The following is a 20,217-nucleotide window of genomic DNA, read 5'->3' as shown; positions in this document are numbered from 1 at the left end:
CCAAGGAGGATGCAGCACAGCTGATCAAGAGCTGGATTGAGGGAGTAGAACTAAGGTTCTCCACCAGAGTGCAAGCGATCATCAGTGACAGAAATGCTAGGTACACTGGTTCTGCTTTGCAGAAGTTCTTTCACGAGAAAGGGATACGTCACACAGTTACTTCACCCAATCAGAGGGGGGTGGCAGAGCTGAGGAGTGGAGCTCTGGTTCAGGCAGCACAGGTGATGCTTACAGAGTCTGAGTTACCTCCACAGTTTTGGCTGGAGGCGGCTAGAGCTGCATGCTTCACCTGGAATAGGACCTACAATTCGCTGGTAGGTGGCACTCCGTTTTCTCTGTTGAATGGCCGCAAACCCCAGGTTCACTTTCTGCGCAAGTTTGGGTCTCCTGCGATTGTCTCTGTGCCTGAGGCTTTGTGAGGGCCAGATGGAGCCAAATTCCAGAAAATGATCTTCTGTGGGTATGAGCCAGAAGCCCGTGCATGGCGGTTTGCTTACCCTTCAGGTGATCAGAGTAAGGTGCTGATCAGTAAACACGCTGAGTTCTGTGAGGAGGATGTAAAGTCAAAGTCTCCTGTCAGGCGTGATGTTCTATCAGAATGTCTCTCTGATCCAGAAGACAGTTCTGATGAAGAGGAAGAAGGGGCTGAGGCTGCTGATGACGACCAGGTCACTGACCAGGGTCAAGAGCAGGATGTGGCATCTCCACAATTTGTTAAGAGAGTGCCCAAAAGTGAGCCTAGTTCTCCTGTGAGTGTGATGGAGAGGATTCGAAGACGCTTTAAGTCAGAAGGAGAATCCCATGATGCAGAGGACACACCTGCTGATCAAAGTGAGTCAGAGGGAACACCTGAGTTTGTGCCTAGGAGGTCCAGTCGCACAACAAAGGGTATTCCACCAGAGAGGTACCAGGCCACAGGTGTGTGGGTAAGTTTCGCACAGTGCGATTCTGAGAGTTGTGAGGTGGTTCCACAGTTGCCTAACAGGGACGCCAAGAGAGGGCGCAAGGCATTGGGGAAGGCATTGATCTCACAGAGTTTTGCTGAGGATGTTCCACAGGTGCAGTCGGAATCCAACGCAAGGGGGGGGGTGAGTGTTCAGAACTTAAATGGTTAAGGGTTCTGAGTGTGCGTCACATTCCGACGTCAGACGTAAGCCGGGAGGAGACAGAAGCTTTTAGAAGCTAAGGAGGAGGAGCTTTTACCCTGTACTTTCAGTTCTCTCTGTGTATCTGAGAGAGAAAGTCATGTTTGAAATGGCTGCCAGCAGTGATGGGCTTTGTAGCTGAAATGTTTCAATAAAGAGCTGTAAATAGACGGAGCTGTCTGTGTATGCTTGCCAGAAGAAGGAAGTAAGTCTGCTTTACACCGCTGTGTGTTCTACTCTGCTAAGCCATGACCTGAAGGGAGCAACAGTGGCGCAGCTTTGAAGAAGTGTGCCGGACCCGTTATAAACTGCTGATTGACGATCATAAAGTAATCAGGTGTCACGGCAGATCGAAATCCAAGATCTATCACAAGCACTCTAGCCATCTCAGCAATTGTTTCATTGCCATCAGATCTGTGGAAAACCATGGGGCTGTCCAGTCTCTGGACCATTGGAGAGGGCGCTTTGGAGCCAAACAGTCAATAGCCCTGGTTAACTCCACATTCCAGCAGGCCACCAGGGCATCAGCTGAAAGTCCATCAGCATGGGTTAAACATTCCCTACCACTCTCTGGAAACCATTTGGATCCATTAAGTGGCAGGGGCGGACCATCTGAATATGTCCCACCTCCCTGCTGACGGGAAGGGTGACGGAGAAGTCCAGTTGCACCAGGAAGTGATCTGACCATGGCACTTCTTTATTTTTGCTTTTACTTAGTGTCAGATCACCAACATCCATAGAGGTGAACACCAGGTCTAAGGCATGTCCGCAGCAATGAGTTGGGCCAGACTTATTCAGGGACAGCCCCATGGAGGCCATGCTTTCCACGAAGTCCCAAGCAGCCCCTTGTAAGGTTGTGTCGGCATGGATGTTAAAATCCCCTAGGACAACCAAACTAGGTGTCTCCAGGAGAACATCCTCCATGACCTGAAGCAGCTAGGGCAGGGAATCCTTGGTGCAGTGGGGAGGTTGGTACACTAAAAGGAATCCTGTTCTGCCCCTATTGCCCACCTCTCAGAACATGCACTCAGAAAACAGGGTCTTCCCAACAGGATGCCTGGTGCAAACTAATGACTTCCTAAAAATCACTGCCCCACCGCCCACAAGGCCTGGGTTGCTGTGCGTAAGAGAAACCTGGTGGACAAGCAGAGGCAAGGACAGGCCCATCTGCTTCATCCAACCAAGTCTCTGTTACACATGCCAGGTCCTCCATACACGATCAAGTCATGGATGGCAGCAGTCTTATGGATCATTGACCTGGCATTGCACAGCAGTACCTTCAGGTCATGTGGGTATCGCTTGCTGAATCCAGTATCCGTCCAGTCAAGACCAGATCCAGAGGCAGGGATAGTCCTCAAACAACGACTAAACCTGCCTCCTCGGTAATGACATGGTCTGGTCTTAGCGTAAATCCTCCTACTGCCTGTGATCACTGAGATTGCTTGTCCCAGTGCACCCCCCCCCCCGTGGAACCTGCCCCAGCCATTTTGTTGGCTGGGACCCATACAGGGAAAAAAACTATATCTTTCAAGAAAATCTTAGAAACAGAATAATCATTTTTCCAAACCAGTGAACCCTGAGTATAGTCTTAGAATAATGTAATGGCAATGTACCGTATTTTAGTTCCTCTTACTGGAACACTGCTTCTTGCAAAGGAATGATGCAACAAAACTCTGACATTTTGCAAATGACATTAAAGTACACGTGGAAAAGTAGCATAGAGTCCCATAAATAGATGAGCACTCGGCTTTCCAAAAGACTCTGGAACTTGGTAGTGCTCTGCTTGGGTGTCCATTTCTCACTGGCCTCCAAGGAATCCTAATGAAAGCTCCACCATGCAAGTCTGCTGTCCATTCATAGCTACCATTTTATTGATGCTCCTGGTTTCTCCAGGTAAGTCTAATACCAGAACTGTAAGCCATCAGATTTCAGTCGCAGAACTATAGCAGTAAAGGAGAATGGAGGACATCTAGAATTGGGGCAGGCAACCGGGTGGCTATAGGCTAAATCTGCCCTTCTGGAGATACGCACACACACACACACACACACACAGCCCTACGAAGTATTCATCATGGTGTAGTAAAAATGGTATGATGTCATGAATTCTCATAATTACCTACTATCACAAATGGATTTGCAAAATTCTGTTTTGGTAAATTGTGACTGAGCACTATCTGCTATTCTCCAATTGTTTAGTGGTGAGCAATGCAAAATTACATTTTGAGCGGATGTATTTGGCATTCAGAAATTGTCTGTGGATTGGAGGATTTCCTTCTGCAGTCTGCAGGGGTCTAAAGCACCCAGCAGGGATGAATCCTCCATTCACCAACACTTTAATGTATTCCCAAGAGAGCAAGAAGGGTTGATCTGTCTGCCCCAAGTTTGCAAAGTCTATGCTGTTGAGTTTTGGCTTTGACACCATGTTCCCACTTCTTCACCTTTCCCATACTGTAGACCTATAACCAGAAACCAATCACAGCAACATATCATGCTCCAATCGCAACTCTGGCTGTAGTTTAAGCACATCTGTACCCTAAATAATAATAATAATAATAATTTATTATTTGTTTCCCCAGCCACTCTGGGCGGCTTCCAAGATGAAAGATACACAATGTCACATATTAAAAACTTCCCTGAACAGGGCTGCCTTCAGATGTCTTCTGAATGTCAGGTTGATGTTTATCGCTTTGACATCTGATGGGAGGGTGTTTCACAGGGCAGGCGCCACTACCGAGAAGGCCCTCTGCCTGGTTCCCTGTAACTTGGCCTCTCGCAGTGAGGGAACCGCCAGAAGGCCCTCGGAGCTGGACCTCAATGCCCGGGCAGAACGATGGGGGAGGAGACGCTCCTTCAGATATACTGGACCAAGGCCGTTTTGGGCTTTAAAGGTCAGCAACAACACTTTGAATTGTGCTCGGAAACGTACTGGGAGCCAATGTAGGTCTTTCAAGACTGGTGTTATATGGTTTCGGCGGCCGCTCCCAGTATCCAGTCTAGCTGCCGCATTCTGGATTAGTTGTAGTTTCCGAGTCACCTTCAAAGGTAGCCCCACGTAGAGCACGTTGCAGTAGTCCAAGCGGGAGATAACCAGAGCATGTACCACTCTGGCGAGACAGTCTGCAGGCAGATAGGGTCTCAGCCTACGTACCAGATGGAGCTGGTAAACAGCTGCCCTGGATACAGATTTAACCTGTGCCTCCATGGACAGCTGTGAGTCCAAAATGACTCCCAGGCTGCGCACCTGGTCCTTCAGGGGCACTGTTAAATGCCATACACTAGTCTGACCATATATTTCATAAGTCCTGAATAAGGTGTGAATATATTTTGGCAAACCTGTTCTGTTTCTCCTCTCTTTTCTTTCCAAACCCACTCCACTATATGTTTTTAAAAAACAGACTAGTCAATTATGTCGAAATATTTTTATTTTTTTCATCTATTGCTCCTTCTCCTATGCTATCATGGGATAAATGCAAGGAATTAGCAAGGAATCCAGTGCCAGGTCTACCATAAAATGGAATACATTGAGGGCCGTCTTGATAATGGTCCAGAAAGATGCATGAAATGTATGGGTGCTTGTAGAAAGGATCGATGGAGCAAGATTATTTTTTTCTGGCTCTGGTGGGTGGCATATTAACCAATTGCTTCAGGAAACAATAAAGGAGATTGTGGAGCTGTGGGTTAAACCACAGAGCCCAGGACTTGCCGATCAGAAGATGGGCGGTTCAAATCCCTGCGATGGGGTGAGCTCCCATTGTTTGTTCCCTGCTCCTGCCAACCTAGCAATTCGAAAGCACATCAAAGTGCCCATAGATAAATAGGTACTGCTCTGGTGGGAAGGTAAACAGCACTAGTCTGAACATATATTTCATAAGTCCTGAATAAGGTGTGAATATATTTTGGCAAACCTGCTCTATTTCTCTTCTTTGTCCCCGAACCCACTCCACTATATGTTTTCTTTTAAAAAACAGCTAGTCTATTATGTCAAAATATTTCTCCCCTCCACTATGCTATCACAGAATAAATGCAAGGAATTAGCAAGGAATCCAGTCTACCAGTAAAAGGAATAGCTTTTGCGTAAGAAGCACACTTTGTCCTTGCAATGGAGGGCAGTCTTGATAATGGTCCAGATAGATGCATGGAATGCACCAGTGTTTGTAGAAGGGATTGATGGAACAAGATGGTTTTTTCTGGCTCTGGTGGGTGGGACATGAACCAATGGCTTCAGGTTACAGGAAAAGAAATTCTGACTAAACATCAGGAAGAACTTTCTGATGGTAAGAGCTGTTCAAAAGTGCAACAAACTCCCTTGGGCAGTTTTTAAGGAGAGGTTGGATGGCCATCTGCTATGGACTCTTTAGCTGAGTATCCTGCATTGCAGGGGCTTTTACTAGATGACCCATGGGGTCTCTTCCGGCGCTATGATTATATGAGAACTAAAAATGGGATCATATGGTACCATCCCTCATTGCTGCTATTTATCACAATATTGTGCATGGAGTGCAATGGTACTTCTAGCAGGGACACATCTGTCTTTGTATATCATAAGACACACAGGTTGAAGTCCTGGCCGAATATGCATACTGTAATTATGTCTGGCAGGCAAGCAAGCCCCAATAAGAAGACTCTCGGCAGTTTTACGTAGGTTTATTTACAAAAAAAACACATTCAGAACACGGCTCCTTGCCTGCTCTCATTTACAATAGCTGGTCACTCTCAAACTTCACCCCTCCCACAGCAGTTAGGTTACTGAGTCTAACTTTCCCCCTGCACTCTGGGGGGGGGGCACGTTCCTGACCCCCCCCCATAATTCCCCTCCTCTTCCTCCTTCTCCTTCTCCTCTTCTTCCTCCCTCCACCCTCTGGCTCTAGGTTTGTTGGGGTGGCTACAGTGAAACCCCGTCTGTAGTTCAGGAGTATGGACATGCTCTGCAAATTCACAGGATCTGTCTGATGGGCCATATCCTTTCCACTTTATCAGATACTGTAGCCTCTTCCTCATCCAGTAAGAGTCCAGAATCTGCTCCACTTCAGACTCCTCTTCTCCCTCCACCATTATCAGGGGAGGAGGTGACCCCCTAGGGATCTAGTAAAGGTGTGCAGGAACTACTCGAGATAACAGTGCCAGCATCGCCCTTTAGCCAGTGCCACGGACTGGACTCATCCACTTCAGTCCCGACTGGGCCAGGTGAGCTGGGGTAGCACTTCCAGAGACCACCTTCTGCACAGGAGCAGGTCAAAGTGCTGTGGACTCACAGCTTAGAGCTGTGAGTACCAGATTCACTTCCACAATACAGTCATGCACAGCAGAATATAGCAGAGCATAAACAACTCAGAGAGCAGCTCTGTAGAATATCTTCTTTATTCTATCTAAAACTATTATAATACAAAACTATATACAGAGCTAAATGAGGTCTAAACAAAAATGCTGAACTGCACTGAGTGTCTACAGCTGCTCTTAGCAACAACCTTATCTATACAGAGATAACACACTCTAGCTCTCTAACACTCAGTCTCTCTCTCCCTCCTTTGATGTGAGGCTGGAGCGGAATAAGTACTGAGCAGAAACTGCCCCCTCCTCTCTGGAGAATGAGCAGAGAACATCAGCAGATTCTTGGATATGGGAGGGGTGAAATCTCATCAAACAGTGCTCTATGGAATACAGGATGTATTTTCATGGAAGCTGGCAACCTAAACCTGAACGTCTCCAGGTTGATCTATTACTTCAAAGGGCCCCACGTACTTTCTGCATCTACATTTCTGGGGCAGATCTCTTGTGGACAGGCACACCTTGTTCCCCACCTTTATCTCTTTGCCTGGCTTCCTGTGTTTATCTGCCCCTCTCTTGTATGACTTTTTTAGCCAAGTCCAATTGCTCCTTTAACAGACTATGCATGGCTGTCATCTCCTCAACGAACTCTTCTGCTGCTGGCACTGACAGTCTTTCCACCTTTGCAGGAAAAGTCTGTGGATGGCACCCGTGACTGGCAAAAAGGGGAATTTGTTGTGTGGGTGCATGAAGGGCAACTTGGACACTCAGTCATCTTGTTGATAACTCACATAGCACTGGAGGTTGATAACTCAGATAGCACATGGGATTGTTACATGTCACATGTCTGTTTACATTCCAGCACAGTATGCTGGAAACTTCCGTTTGTGCATACCCTTTGCTTTTCTCTGTCTCTCTGAGGAGAAGAAAGGGAGACAACATGTTTTCTTTGTCCTGATTTATGCTCAATAAATCTTTAGCTGTTAGTATGTTTCCACAAGCCTCATACCTGTTCTGTTTGCACAGTATGCTCTGCTAATATAGCGTGCTCAGGCTTTTGAGGTCTGAGTCTCTGATTTACATCGCACCAGAGATCGGGGTATCATCACGGCTGGAAGGGCATGATCCAGCTGGGGGTTAGCTAGCTGGCATCTCGACCCCCCAAAGGATGCTAGGAACTGTAGTACGGCAAGCATGGAGAGTCCAGGAATCACTGGACCTTATTGAGGCCCTTTGGCTAACCTTACTCTTTTTTTTAAAAAAAAAAATAATAATATTTATTACTTTTAAACCTTACAAAAAAGAAGAAAAAGAGAAGAAGAAAAAGAAGCAAAAAAAGAAAACACAATACAATATATAAACAATGCACAACACAACATTAACACATTAGACTAAACAAAACAAAGCAAAAACAATTTAAAAACATACATCATACCGTTTCAATGCCCTATCTTTCAGTCCCTCATTTCATCGACCTCCTCTCACCTCCCTTTTTGTATTCCACTTCTGTTAATTGTTTCAGCAATTCCTTTCCATCTTTCTCTATAATATAATTATCTTAACTTATTTTAACCTTATTTTCCACTAATACTATAATACTTATTTGTACTTAACTCCTTATAACATTTCTACTAAAGCCATATAATTTCATTCCAATATTTTTCTAACACTCATTAATTTTACAGTATTTCTATAAATAAACTTTAAACTTTTCCCAATCTTCTTCCACCGTCTCTTCTCCCTGGTCTCGGATTCTGCCAGTCCTTTCCGTCAATTCCATATGGTCCATCAACCTGGTGATCTTCTGTCCGAGGCTCTTAACTCTTTTCCAAATCCCTTCTGCAGATCGTCTTCATATTTATACATGCACTTTACTTTGTCTTCTGCTGATCTTGTTCTTAATTTCCTCCCTTTGATGCTGAAGAGTAGATCTCGGGGAAGCTCCAACCTAGCAATGTTTTTATTCCTTCTCGACAGGTCAGCCAAATCTCCGTAGTTAAAACTAAAATCCAAAAGATATTTCAGGACAAGTTTCAAAATCCCTCCAAATCTGAAGGTCCCCACAACTCCAATCTCCTCCTGACCCAAGTCCAGGTCCCAAAGGTCAGTACATCCCTGCATGAGGGGATCTATCCAACTTTCCTTCTCCAGTCCAAGCAGGGCTCCAATCCTCAAAATCTGACTTTCTCTAAATTCAGTCATAGAAGGCAACAACTTATATTCATCAAATTGCCTCTGTAAGGCTCGGGCTCTCTCCACTTGTATTACTTTAGGTTCAACAGCAACTCTCTCCCTCGCCTTCTCCACAATTTGCCATGTCAAAGTAGATTCCTGAATCGATTCCTGAATAGTTTCTGTATAGATATTCACGTTTTGTCCCAAATCAGTCACTTTTTGTCCCAAGTTATCAATTTTGATAGTCATCACATCCGTCTTCTTATGGAGCTGTTCCAATGAAGCACTTATCTTGCATAATGCAATCACTAAGGCTTCTTCTGTCGACATTCTTACCAACTCTTGTAAGTTTCAGAGGCTCCCTCTAGAGGGAAACAATTTCTATTTGTATCAATCCTTTTAAGCACGGTTCAAGCAATAAAATTAGTTTCACTTTTCAGTTACTTTTACTCCTTTTTAAACGCAGAAGGAAACAATGGAAACAATGTATTTCTCTTATTTAACTATCTGTCAACAAACATTTTATTCACAGTCAATGAACTTTCCCAAAATGTCTTACTAGCAGCCCGTTTCCAGGTTCAGAGCAGTGGTAATTTATCTTTCTTCACTCTCTCTCCTGCAGGCTTGCGCGATCCAAAATTTCCCCCCTCTTCTCCTGCTTCCAGGGGGGGGGGTTAATGGTTTTAGCCGATGGAAGTTTAATCTTTTACAGAGGACTTTCCAAGTCTTTAGCTTGCAACCTCTTTGCTTCAGTCTATTTACAAAAGGGGAAGGCGGACTTCCTGTTTGAAACCTCCCCGTTTCGGTGCCAAATTAAGACGTTTAAAAATCCAATTTTCCGTACTACTCATGGGTAGTTGTTTTAAGATCAAATTGTCCACAGGAAAAAGTCAGCGCTCTCCAGCAACAGCAATGCGGCTTCACTCCATGAAAGAAGCAGTCAATTGGAAGCACCGCACCACTCACCCCACGTCACACCGGATCCCCAAAACTGGGTTTCCCCGCAAGTAGGGGAGGCGCAAAAGGTGCCAGTCGAATTCCACGTTCACAGGCTTCTCCTGCCTGTGATTTTTAGTGGGTCCCCGCCTTTGCCGTGGCGGCCAGACCCTGATTTCCATGAAGCAACTTCCTCCCGATCAGAGGAATTCAGCCATTGCTGGAGGCACCAACCCGGAAGTCCGGCTAACCTTACTCTTAGTCCTGGGCCTCCGAGAGGAACTGGGACCTTTCGTTTCCCACCTCCTTCTCATTAGGGTTCGGTTTCTCCCCCACACTTGCCCCTAAGAGTGACCCCACTGCCCCTCTGCTAGGGCACGGCCTTGGTATGTGATTGGCTTTGCCACAGACAAAGCACAGCCTCTCTCTTCTTTCTCGCTCTGCCAGCGACATCTGGAGCCTGCCTCCCACTGAGCCAAGCTGCATGGGTTTCCCCATAGTTCCTCTCTGTGCCTACTGCCAAACCTTCGCATGCGAATGTCAGGAATGTTGGCCAACTTGAACGATGGTCTGCCCAGCTCCCTCCTCTCCGCCTTGTGTTCTATCACACGTTGATCTAATTGTAGCAATGTTTTTATCAGACCTTCCAAGGAAGAAGGGGTGGGGCAACCTGGCTAGCTCATCCATCAAGTCTTGGTTCAGCCCGGCTCGATATAATGCCGTGAGTGCCTTCTCTCCCCATCTCAATTGTTGGGATAACATACTAAATTCCATGGTGTATTGCATCCCAGTTTTACTCCTTTGTTTTAAACTCAGTAATTGTCGGGAAGCAGCAGCCAGAATTGGGGGTCCCGGAACTTTGCATCCATTAGTTTCAGGAACGAGTCCAGATCTGACAAGCCTCAGTGTCCATCTACAAGGAGGGTCTCCCCCTCCAGCAAACCAACCACAAGAAACACCTTCTCACTTTCAGTCCGAAATTCTTTGTCTCTCTGTTCAAAAAACCACTTCAGACTGCTTTTGAACGCTAAATATTCAGAGTTCTTCCCTGAAAACTTGGAAGGGGGGCCCAGTAGGCAACCTGGCGGCTCTTCTGTCCTTTTCTTCTGACACTTCCTGCCACTGTTGATTAAATGACCCCGCTAATTGGTCAATTTGAGTCTTTAGTTCTAAATTCTGTTGGAATAGTACCTGTAGTTGACTAGTTGCATCTCCATGTGTCCCAGGGCCTGCAACTGCATCAGCAGCAGTAGCATGTTGCTCCTCAGACATATCACCTATTTTCCCAGCCTTGTTGGAGTTAGAGACTAACCAAGCAATAATGATCTCTGGCAGGCAAGCAAGGTCCGATAAGAAGTAATGACTCTCCAGCAACTTTATGCAGGTTTATTTACAAAAAGACACTTCCAGAGCACGGTTTCTTGCCTGCTCTCATTTACGATAGTTGGTCAGTCTGAATTTTCACCCCTCCCACAGCAAGAAGGATGCCAAACTCCAGCCTTTCCCCTCTTACCCTTCCGTTGCCCTCTGATCTTCTCAAGTTGCCTAGAACGGGGACTGAGAGGTTGGCCTGCCTCCTCCCCACATCCACTCAACACAGATTCAGAGCCCTGCTTATCTACTGATTGCCTAGAAATCCTCAGGCTGTCATTCAACTCTTCCTCCCCTTGAGAGTCTTCCATGGGAAGGTCAAACTGCTCTCATCTGCAGAGTTGATCCCTTGTGCACTTAGTTCAATTTCTGAGTCTAATTTCTGAGTCTAACGCTTCCCCTGACCTCTGGGGGGCCATGTTCCTGACACATGATAACTGAAAAAGCACTTATTGCTGTATGGTGGCAATTTAAGTATAGAGCCTATGTGTAGCAACATTATTTTATGTAACAATACAGATTGAAAAAATGATATATGGTGGAAGCTGCAATGCAAGATGGGAATAGAGGTGGCAAATACATAACTAACCATTTCAAATGAATTCAACATTAAAGGAAACTGCAGGTGTAATGTCAAAGACTCTGTCTATAAACTTTGAGAATTCTTTGCCACTGTGGACTGGAGGCAGGCAAATGTCCCTATCTTCAAAAAGGGGGGAGAGACCCAGGCAACTACCAACCAGTCCACATGACATTGATAGCAGAAAATGATAGAATCAATAATTAAACAGTTGGTCTATGAGACATAGCTTGGGGGAATCAAGAGAATGTTGTTGATCTAGCCTATTTTGATTACAGTAAGTCCGCAGAGATATTATTTCAAAGAAGTTGGTAAAATGTGGGCTAGATTTGTAGTTGGTTGACCAAACCCAAAGAATGCTCACCTATGTATATAATAATGATAACAACAACAACAACAACAACAACAACAACAACTTATTTATACTCCATCCATATGGGTGGGTTTCCCCAGCCACTCTCAAAAACTACACGGTTATCTCCTGGGCCCCTTGTTCAATGGCTTTATAAACAATTTGGTTGAAGTAATTGAGAAGGTGGTCATGAAATCTGCATCTAATACCACAAAAGATAAAATACATATTCGAGTTGCTTTAACGCATTGGAGAATAGGGCCAACACTAACCCCCCCAAAAAAATTCCACAGTGACAGATACAGGTTTCCACACTTAGGCAGGACTATACAGATGTAAACCAGTAGTACATGTGAAAATGATGTAGCTGTCTTAGAAATAAAATCCTGTTGATTTTTCCCAGGTGGACAGTTCTATGATTCTATGAATACAGTGGTACCTCGGGTTACAGACACTTCAGGTTACAGATGCTTCAGGTTACAGACTCCACTAACCCAGAAATAGTACCTTGGGTTAAGAACTTTGCTTCAGGATGAGAACAGAAATCGCACAGCAGCAGCGGGAGGCCCCATTAGCTAAAGTGGTACCTCAGGTTAAGAACAGTCTCAAGTTAAGAATGGACCTCCAGAACGAATTACGTTTTTAACCTGAGGTACCACTGTATTCACAAAATGCTATGTAACTAGAAGAGGTCCTTAAAATATATTTTGATCTAAAATATGGAGTAACACCTGTCAGATGACAATGAGAGCTTGTGGTTTAGAGAGTGAACAAGAAGTGCAGAAGGCCCTGGATCAACTTTAGCCTCTGCACAGATTCCACTGGTTGGTTCTAGAATAGCTATTCTCCCATTTGCACTAGGTAGAAAATAACACTGATTGAGCTGAGAGCAATAGTTGGAAAAGTTACACTCAGATATAGAAATGAGACATTCAAAAGCACTATATGCTTGCTAAGTATTGTCAAAATTAGAAACTAGATGGAATATACATATCTTTTCTATTTAAATGATAGTAACCTGGCAGAAAGGGAATTAATAGACATGATGTATGGTGCCAGGTGTGTTGGAATTTAAGAAAAAGCATTTGCTTCACAATACCTTTTTTAATTTCTTTACAGTTGATTGCTTCACTCATTTGCCCCGGACAGTAGAAGACCAAGGTATAAATGCTGAGCACAAAAGAGAAATCCAGAGAACCCATTTTACACTTAATATAGAATTCAAAGGGACTCGTGCTTCTCTCCAGAGATTTGTTGAAGACCTCAAAGCTCTCCTTTACAGAAATGTTGAAATAAGTGATACTTCTATTAATATGGAAAAAAAAGACAATGGTGGTTTTCACAATAGAGAAGATGATGGGGAGGGATTCATAATCACCATAAAAGGTAAAGGGACTGAAGCTTCTGTCAAAAGATTAGTCCAAGAAATCAATGCCTTAATTAGCACATATGGTGAACTAAACAATACTTCCACGGGAAATGAAAGGATTGGCTCTCCAAACAACAATGGGCATATGGGAGTTGATTTTATCCTGAACATACAAGGCCAAGGGGATAATGTTTCTCTGAAGAGATTAGTCAACGAGATCAAAGCTTTTCTTACCAAGGATGGGGAAATAAATCATTATTCTCTGAAACTGCAAAGCCAAAGCCTTCGGCATCAGACATTGCATTTTAAATTAACCATACAAGGCAAAGGGGCTGATGCTTCTATCAAGAGATTAGTTGAAAACATCAATGCCATGCTTCGGACAGAAGGCCAAATAACTCACCGTAGCATCAACATAGAAGGCCAAGGGATTGGTCCTTCTATCCACCAGTTAATAAATGAGATCAATAGTTCCCTGGATAACAGGCCTCACAAGATTAATAATTTCCCAACCGAAGGAGGCCAGCAGGTCAAGTTTACCTTTAAAATACAAGGCCAAGGTGATGATGCTACTGTAAGGAGATTCGTCAGAAAGATCAAGGCTTTGCTTGGCAAGGAAAGGGAAATAAGGGATTATTCTGTGAGCATGAAAGGCAAAAGCCTGGGCAACCAGGTGATTCATTTTACTGTCACTGTAGATGGACAAGGGCCTGATGCTTCTGTCAGGAAGTTAGTGGAAGACGTCAATGCAATCCTTGAAGAAGAAGACAAAATGACTCACATTAACCTCAGCATACAAGGCCAAGGAATTAGTCCTTCTCTCCACCAAATAATCGAAAAGTTCAATGATTCCCTGAACAAAAAGCCTAATGTTGACGTTCCTCCACCTGAAGGAGAAATCCCAAGGATCCTGTTTACCTTTAAAATACAAGGCCAAGGTGATGATGCTACTCTAAAGAGATTCGTCAGAAAGATCAAGGCTTTGCTTGGCAAGGAAAGGGAAATAAGGGATTATTCTGTGAGCATGAAAGGCAAAAGCCTGGGCAACCAGGTGATTCATTTTACTGTCACTGTAGATGGACAAGGGCCTGATGCTTCTGTCAGGAAGTTAGTGGAAGACGTCAATGCAATCCTTGAAGAAGAAGACAAAATGACTCACATTAACCTCAGCATACAAGGCCAAGGAATTAGTCCTTCTCTCCACCAAATAATCGAAGAGTTCAATGATTCCCTGAACAAAAAGCCTAATGTTGACGTTCCTCCACCTGAAGGAGAAATCCCAAGGATCCTGTTTACCTTTAAAATACAAGGCCAAGGTGATGATGCTACTCTAAAGAGATTCGTCAGAAAGATCAAGGCTTTGCTTGGCAAGGAAAGGGAAATAAGGGATTATTCTGTGAGCATGAAAGGCAAAAGCCTGGGCAACCAGGTGATTCATTTTACTGTCACTGTAGATGGACAAGGGCCTGATGCTTCTGTCAGGAAGTTAGTGGAAAATGTCAATGAAATCCTTGAAGAAGAAGACAAAATGACTCACATTAACCTCAGCATACAAGGCCAAGGAATTAGTCCTTCTCTCCACCAAATAATCGAAGAGTTCAATGATTCCCTGAACAAAAAGCCTAATGTTGATGTTCCTCAACCCGAAGGAGAAATCCAGAGGATCCCGTTTACCTTTAAAATACAAGGCCAAGGTGATGATGCTACTCTAAAGAGATTCGTCAGAAAGATCAAGGCTTTGCTTGGCAAGGAAAGAGAAATAAGGGATTATTCTGTGAGCATGGAAGGCAAAAGCCTTGGCAACCAGGTGATTCATTTTACTGTCACCGTAGATGGACAAGGGCCTAATGCTTCTGTCAGGAAGTTAGTGGAAAATGTCAATGAAATCCTTGAAGAAGAAGACAAAATGACTCACATTAACCTCAGCATAAAAGGCCAAGGAATTAGTCCTTCTCTCCACCAAATAATCGAAGAGTTCAATGATTCCCTGAACAAAAAGCCTAATATTGATGTTCCTCAACCCGAAGGAGAAATCCCGAGGATCCCGTTTACCTTTAAAATACAAGGCCAAGGTGATGATGCTGCTGTAAGGAGATTCGTCAGAAAGATCAAGGCTTTGCTTGGCAAGGAAAGGGAAATAAGGGATTATTCTGTGAGCATGAAAGGCAAAAGTCTGGGCAACCAGGTGATTCATTTTACTGTCACTGTAGATGGACAAGGGCCTGATGCTTCTGTCAGGAAGTTAGTGGAAGACGTCAATGCAATCCTTGAAGAAGAAGACAAAATGACTCACATTAACCTCAGCATACAAGGCCAAGGAATTAGTCCTTCTCTCCACCAAATAATCGAAGAGTTCAATGATTCCCTGAACAAAAAGCCTAATGTTGATGTTCCTCCACCTGAAGGAGAAATCCTGAGGATCCCGTTTACCTTTAAAATACAAGGCCAAGGTGATGATGCTACTCTAAAGAGATTCGTCAGAAAGATCGAGGCTTTGCTTGGCAAGGAAAGGGAAATAAGGGATTATTCTGTGAGCATGAAAGGCAAAAGCCTGGGCAACCAGGTGATTCATTTTACTGTCACTGTATTTGGACAAGGGCCTGATGCTTCTGTCAGGAAGTTAGTGGAAAATGTCAATGAAATCCTTGAAGAAGAAGACAAAATGACTCACATTAACCTCAGCATACAAGGCCAAGGAATTAGTCCTTCTCTCCACCAAATAATCGAAGAGTTCAATTATTCCCTGAACAAAAAGCCTAATATTGATGTTCCTCAACCCGAAGGAGAAATCCCGAGGATCCCGTTTACCTTTAAAATACAAGGCCAAGGTGATGATGCTACTGTAAGGAGATTCGTCAGAAAGATCAAGGCTTTGCTTGGCAAGGAAAGGGAAATAAGGGATTATTCTGTGAGCATGAAAGGCAAAAGCCTGGGCAACCAGGTGATTCATTTTACTGTCACTGTAGATGGACAAGGGCCTGATGCTTCTGTCAGGAAGTTAGTGGAAGACGTCAATGCAATCCTTGAAGAAGAAGACAAAATGACTCACATTAACCTCAGCATACAAGGCCAAGGAATTAGTCCTTCTCTCCACCAAATAATCGAAGAGTTCAATGATTCCCTGAACAAAAAGCCTAATGTTGATGTTCCTCCACCTGAAGGAGAAATCCTGAGGATCCCGTTTACCTTTAAAATACAAGGCCAAGGTGATGATGCTACTCTAAAGAGATTCGTCAGAAAGATCGAGGCTTTGCTTGGCAAGGAAAGGGAAATAAGGGATTATTCTGTGAGCATGAAAGGCAAAAGCCTGGGCAACCAGGTAATTCATTTTACTGTCACTGTAGATGGACAAGGGCCTGATGCTTCTGTCAGGAAGTTAGTGGAAAATGTCAATGAAATCCTTGAAGAAGAAGACAAAATGACTCACATTAACCTCAGCATACAAGGCCAAGGAATTAGTCCTTCTCTCCACCAAATAATCGAAGAGTTCAATTATTCCCTGAACAAAAAGCCTAATATTGATGTTCCTCAACCCGAAGGAGAAATCCCGAGGATCCCGTTTACCTTTAAAATACAAGGCCAAGGTGATGATGCTGCTGTAAGGAGATTCGTCAGAAAGATCAAGGCTTTGCTTGGCAAGGAAAGGGAAATAAGGGATTATTCTGTGAGCATGAAAGGCAAAAGTCTGGGCAACCAGGTGATTCATTTTACTGTCACTGTAGATGGACAAGGGCCTGATGCTTCTGTCAGGAAGTTAGTGGAAGACGTCAATGCAATCCTTGAAGAAGAAGACAAAATGACTCACATTAACCTCAGCATACAAGGCCAAGGAATTAGTCCTTCTCTCCACCAAATAATCGAAGAGTTCAATGATTCCCTGAACAACAAGCCTAATGTTGATGTTCCTCAACCCGAAGGAGAAATCCCAAGGATCCCGTTTACCATTAAAATACAAGGCCAAGGTGATGATGCTACTCTAAAGAGATTCGTCAGAAAAATCAAGGCTTTGCTTGGCAAGGAAAGGGAAATAAGGGATTATTCTGTGAGCATGAAAGGCAAAAGCCTGGGCAACCAGGTGATTCATTTTACTGTCACTGTAGATGGACAAGGGCCTGATGCTTCTGTCAGGAAATTAGTGGAAAATGTCAAAGCAATCCTTGAAGAAGAAGACAAAATGACTCACATTAACCTCAGCATACAAGGCCAAGGAATTAGTCCTTCTCTCCACCAATTAATTGAAGAGTTCAATGATTCCCTGAACAAAAAGCCTAATGTTGATGTTCCTCCACCTGAAGGAGAAATCCCAAGCATCCCGTTTACATTTAAAATACAAGGCCAAAGTGATGATGCTACTCTAAAGAGATTCGTCGGAAAGATCAAGGCTTTGCTTGGCAATGAAAGGGAAATAAGGGATTATTCTGTGAGCATGAAAGGCAAAAGCCTGGGCAACCAGGTGATTCATTTTACTGTCACTGTAGATGGACAAGGGCCTGATGCTTCTGTCAGGAAGTTAGTGGAAAATGTCAATGCAATCCTTGAAGAAGAAGACAAAATGACTCACATTAACCTCAGCATACAAGGCCAAGGAATTAGTCGTTCTCTCCACCAAATAATCGAAGAGTTCAATGATTCCCTGAACAAAAAGCCTAATGTTGATGTTCCTCAACCCGAAGGAGAAATCCCGAGGATCTCGTTTACCTTTAAAATACAAGGCCAAAGTGATGATACTACTCTAAAGATATTCGTCAGAAAGATCAAGGCTTTGCTTGGCAAGGAAAGAGAAATAAGGGATTATTCTGTGAGCATGAAAGGCAAAAGCCTGGGCAACCAGGTGATTCATTTTACTGTCACTGTATTTGGACAAGGGCCTGATGCTTCTGTCAGGAAGTTAGTGGAAAATGTCAATGCAATCCTTGAAGAAGAAGACAAAATGACTCACATTAACCTCAGCATACAAGGCCAAGGAATTAGTCCTTCTCTCCACCAAATAATCGAAGAGTTGAATGATTCCCTGAACAAAAAGCCTAATGTTGACGTTCCTCCAACTGAAGGATTAATCCTGAGGGTCCCGTTTACCTTTAAAATACAAGGCCAAGGTGATGATGCTACTCTAAAGAGATTCGTCAGAAAGATCAAGGCTTTGCTTGGCAAGGAAAGGGAAATAAGGGATTATTCTGTGAGCATGAAAGGCAAAAGCCTGGGCAACCAGGTGATTCACTTTACTGTCACTGTATTTGGACAAGGGCCTGATGCTTCTGTCAGGAAGTTAGTGGAAAATGTCAATGCAATCCTTGAAGAAGAAGACAAAATGACTCACATTAACCTCAGCATACAAGGCCAAGGAATCAGGCCTTCTCTCCACCAAATAATCAAAGAGTTCAATGATTCCCTGAACAAAAAGCCTAATGTTGATGTTCCTCCACCTGAAGGAGACATCCCAAGCATCCCGTTTACATTTAAAATACAGGGCCAAGGTGATGATGCTACTCTAAAGAGGTTCGTCAGAAAGATCAAGGCTTTGCTTGGCAAGGAAAGGGAAATAAGGGATTATTCTGTGAGCATGGAAGGCAAAAGCCTGGGCAACCAGGTGATTCATTTTACTGTCACTGTAGATGGACAAGGGCCTGATGCTTCCGTCAGGAAATTAGTGGAAAATGTCAATGAAATCCTTGAAGAAGAAGACAAAATGACTCACATTAACCTCAGCATACAAGGCCAAGGAATTAGTCCTTCTCTCCACCAAATAATCGAAGAGTTCAATGATTCCCTGAACAAAAAGCCTAATGTTGATGTTCCTCCACCCGAAGGAGAAATCCCGAGGATCCCGTTTACCTTTAAAATACAAGGCCAAGGTGATGATGCTACTCTAAAGAGATTCGTCAGAAAAATCAGGGCTTTGCTTGGCAAGGAAGAGCAATTAACGCATTACTCTCTGCGCGTGGAAGGTAAAGGACAGAGTAACCGGATGATTCATTTTACAATCACTGTAGAAGGCAAAGGGACCAATGCTTCTCCCAGGAGATTAGTGGAAAGCATCAATGCCATCCTTCAAAGAGAAGGGAAAATAAATCACATTACCCTCAACATAGAAGGCCAAGGGATTAGTGCTTCTCTCCACCAATTAATCCAAGAATTAAATGCTTCCCTGAAAAACAGGGAGAATTTTATCGACTCTGAACACAGCAAAGGAGGCCAGCCGGCACAGTTCACGTTGAAGATACAAGGCCAAGCGGATAATGCTTCTCTAAAGAGATTCTTCAAAAAGATCAAGGCTTTTCTTCACAAGCAAGGGCAATTAACACGTTATTCAATGCGCATGGAAGGGAAAGGACTGAGTAACAAGCTGATTCATTTTACAATCACCATAGTAGGCGAAGGGACCAATGATTCTCTCAGGAGATTATTGGAAAGCATCAATGCCATCCTTCAAAGAGAAGGCAAAATAAATCACATTACCCTCAACATAGAAGGCCAAGGGATTAGTGCTTCTCTCCACCAATTAATCCAAGAATTAAATGCTTCCCTGAAAAACAGGCAGAATTTTATCGGCTCTGTACCCAGCGAAGGAGGCCAGCTGGCACAGTTCACGTTGAAGATACAAGGCCAAGGGGATAATGCTTCTCTAAAGAGATTCTTCAAAATGATCAAGACTTTTCTTCACGAGGAAGGGCAATTAACACGTTATTCAATGCGCATGGAAGGCAAAGGACAAAGTAACCAGCTGATTCATTTTACAATCACCATAGAAGGCGAAGGGACCAATGATTCTCTCAAGAGATTAGTGGAAAGCATCAATGCCATCGTTCAAAGAGAAGGGAAAATAAATCATATTACCCTCAACATAGAAGGCCAAGGGATTAGTGCTTCTCTCCACCAATTAATCAATGACATCAATGCCTCCTAAAGAGAGAAGGCCAAATACGTGTTAATTTCCTGAAAATAGAAAACCAAAGCAATTGTGTTTCAACCGAGAGGTAATGAATAGATGATATAGAAAGAAAGTGGGATCGCATGTGTTCTTGTT

General features: G+C 43.8%; 1 long non-coding RNA gene across 1 annotated transcript in view; it reads left to right on the top strand.

The window, feature by feature from the left end:
• The first annotated feature begins 367 nt into the window (after positions 1 to 367).
• Positions 368 to 20,217, top strand: part of LOC309366120 — a 167,425-nt gene continuing 147,575 nt past the window's right edge. Inside the window, exon 1 of the long non-coding RNA XR_014166524.1 lies at positions 368 to 713. This is a non-coding gene — a long non-coding RNA (uncharacterized lncRNA). The remainder of the gene's footprint in view (positions 714 to 20,217) is intronic.

Source organism: Podarcis melisellensis, assembly GCF_964234715.1.
Source record: "Podarcis melisellensis genome assembly, chromosome: 3".
Lineage (NCBI taxonomy): Eukaryota > Metazoa > Chordata > Lepidosauria > Squamata > Lacertidae > Podarcis > Podarcis melisellensis.
Note: the sequence above shows the minus strand (reverse complement) of the source record. Positions and strands in the feature narration are given on the sequence as shown.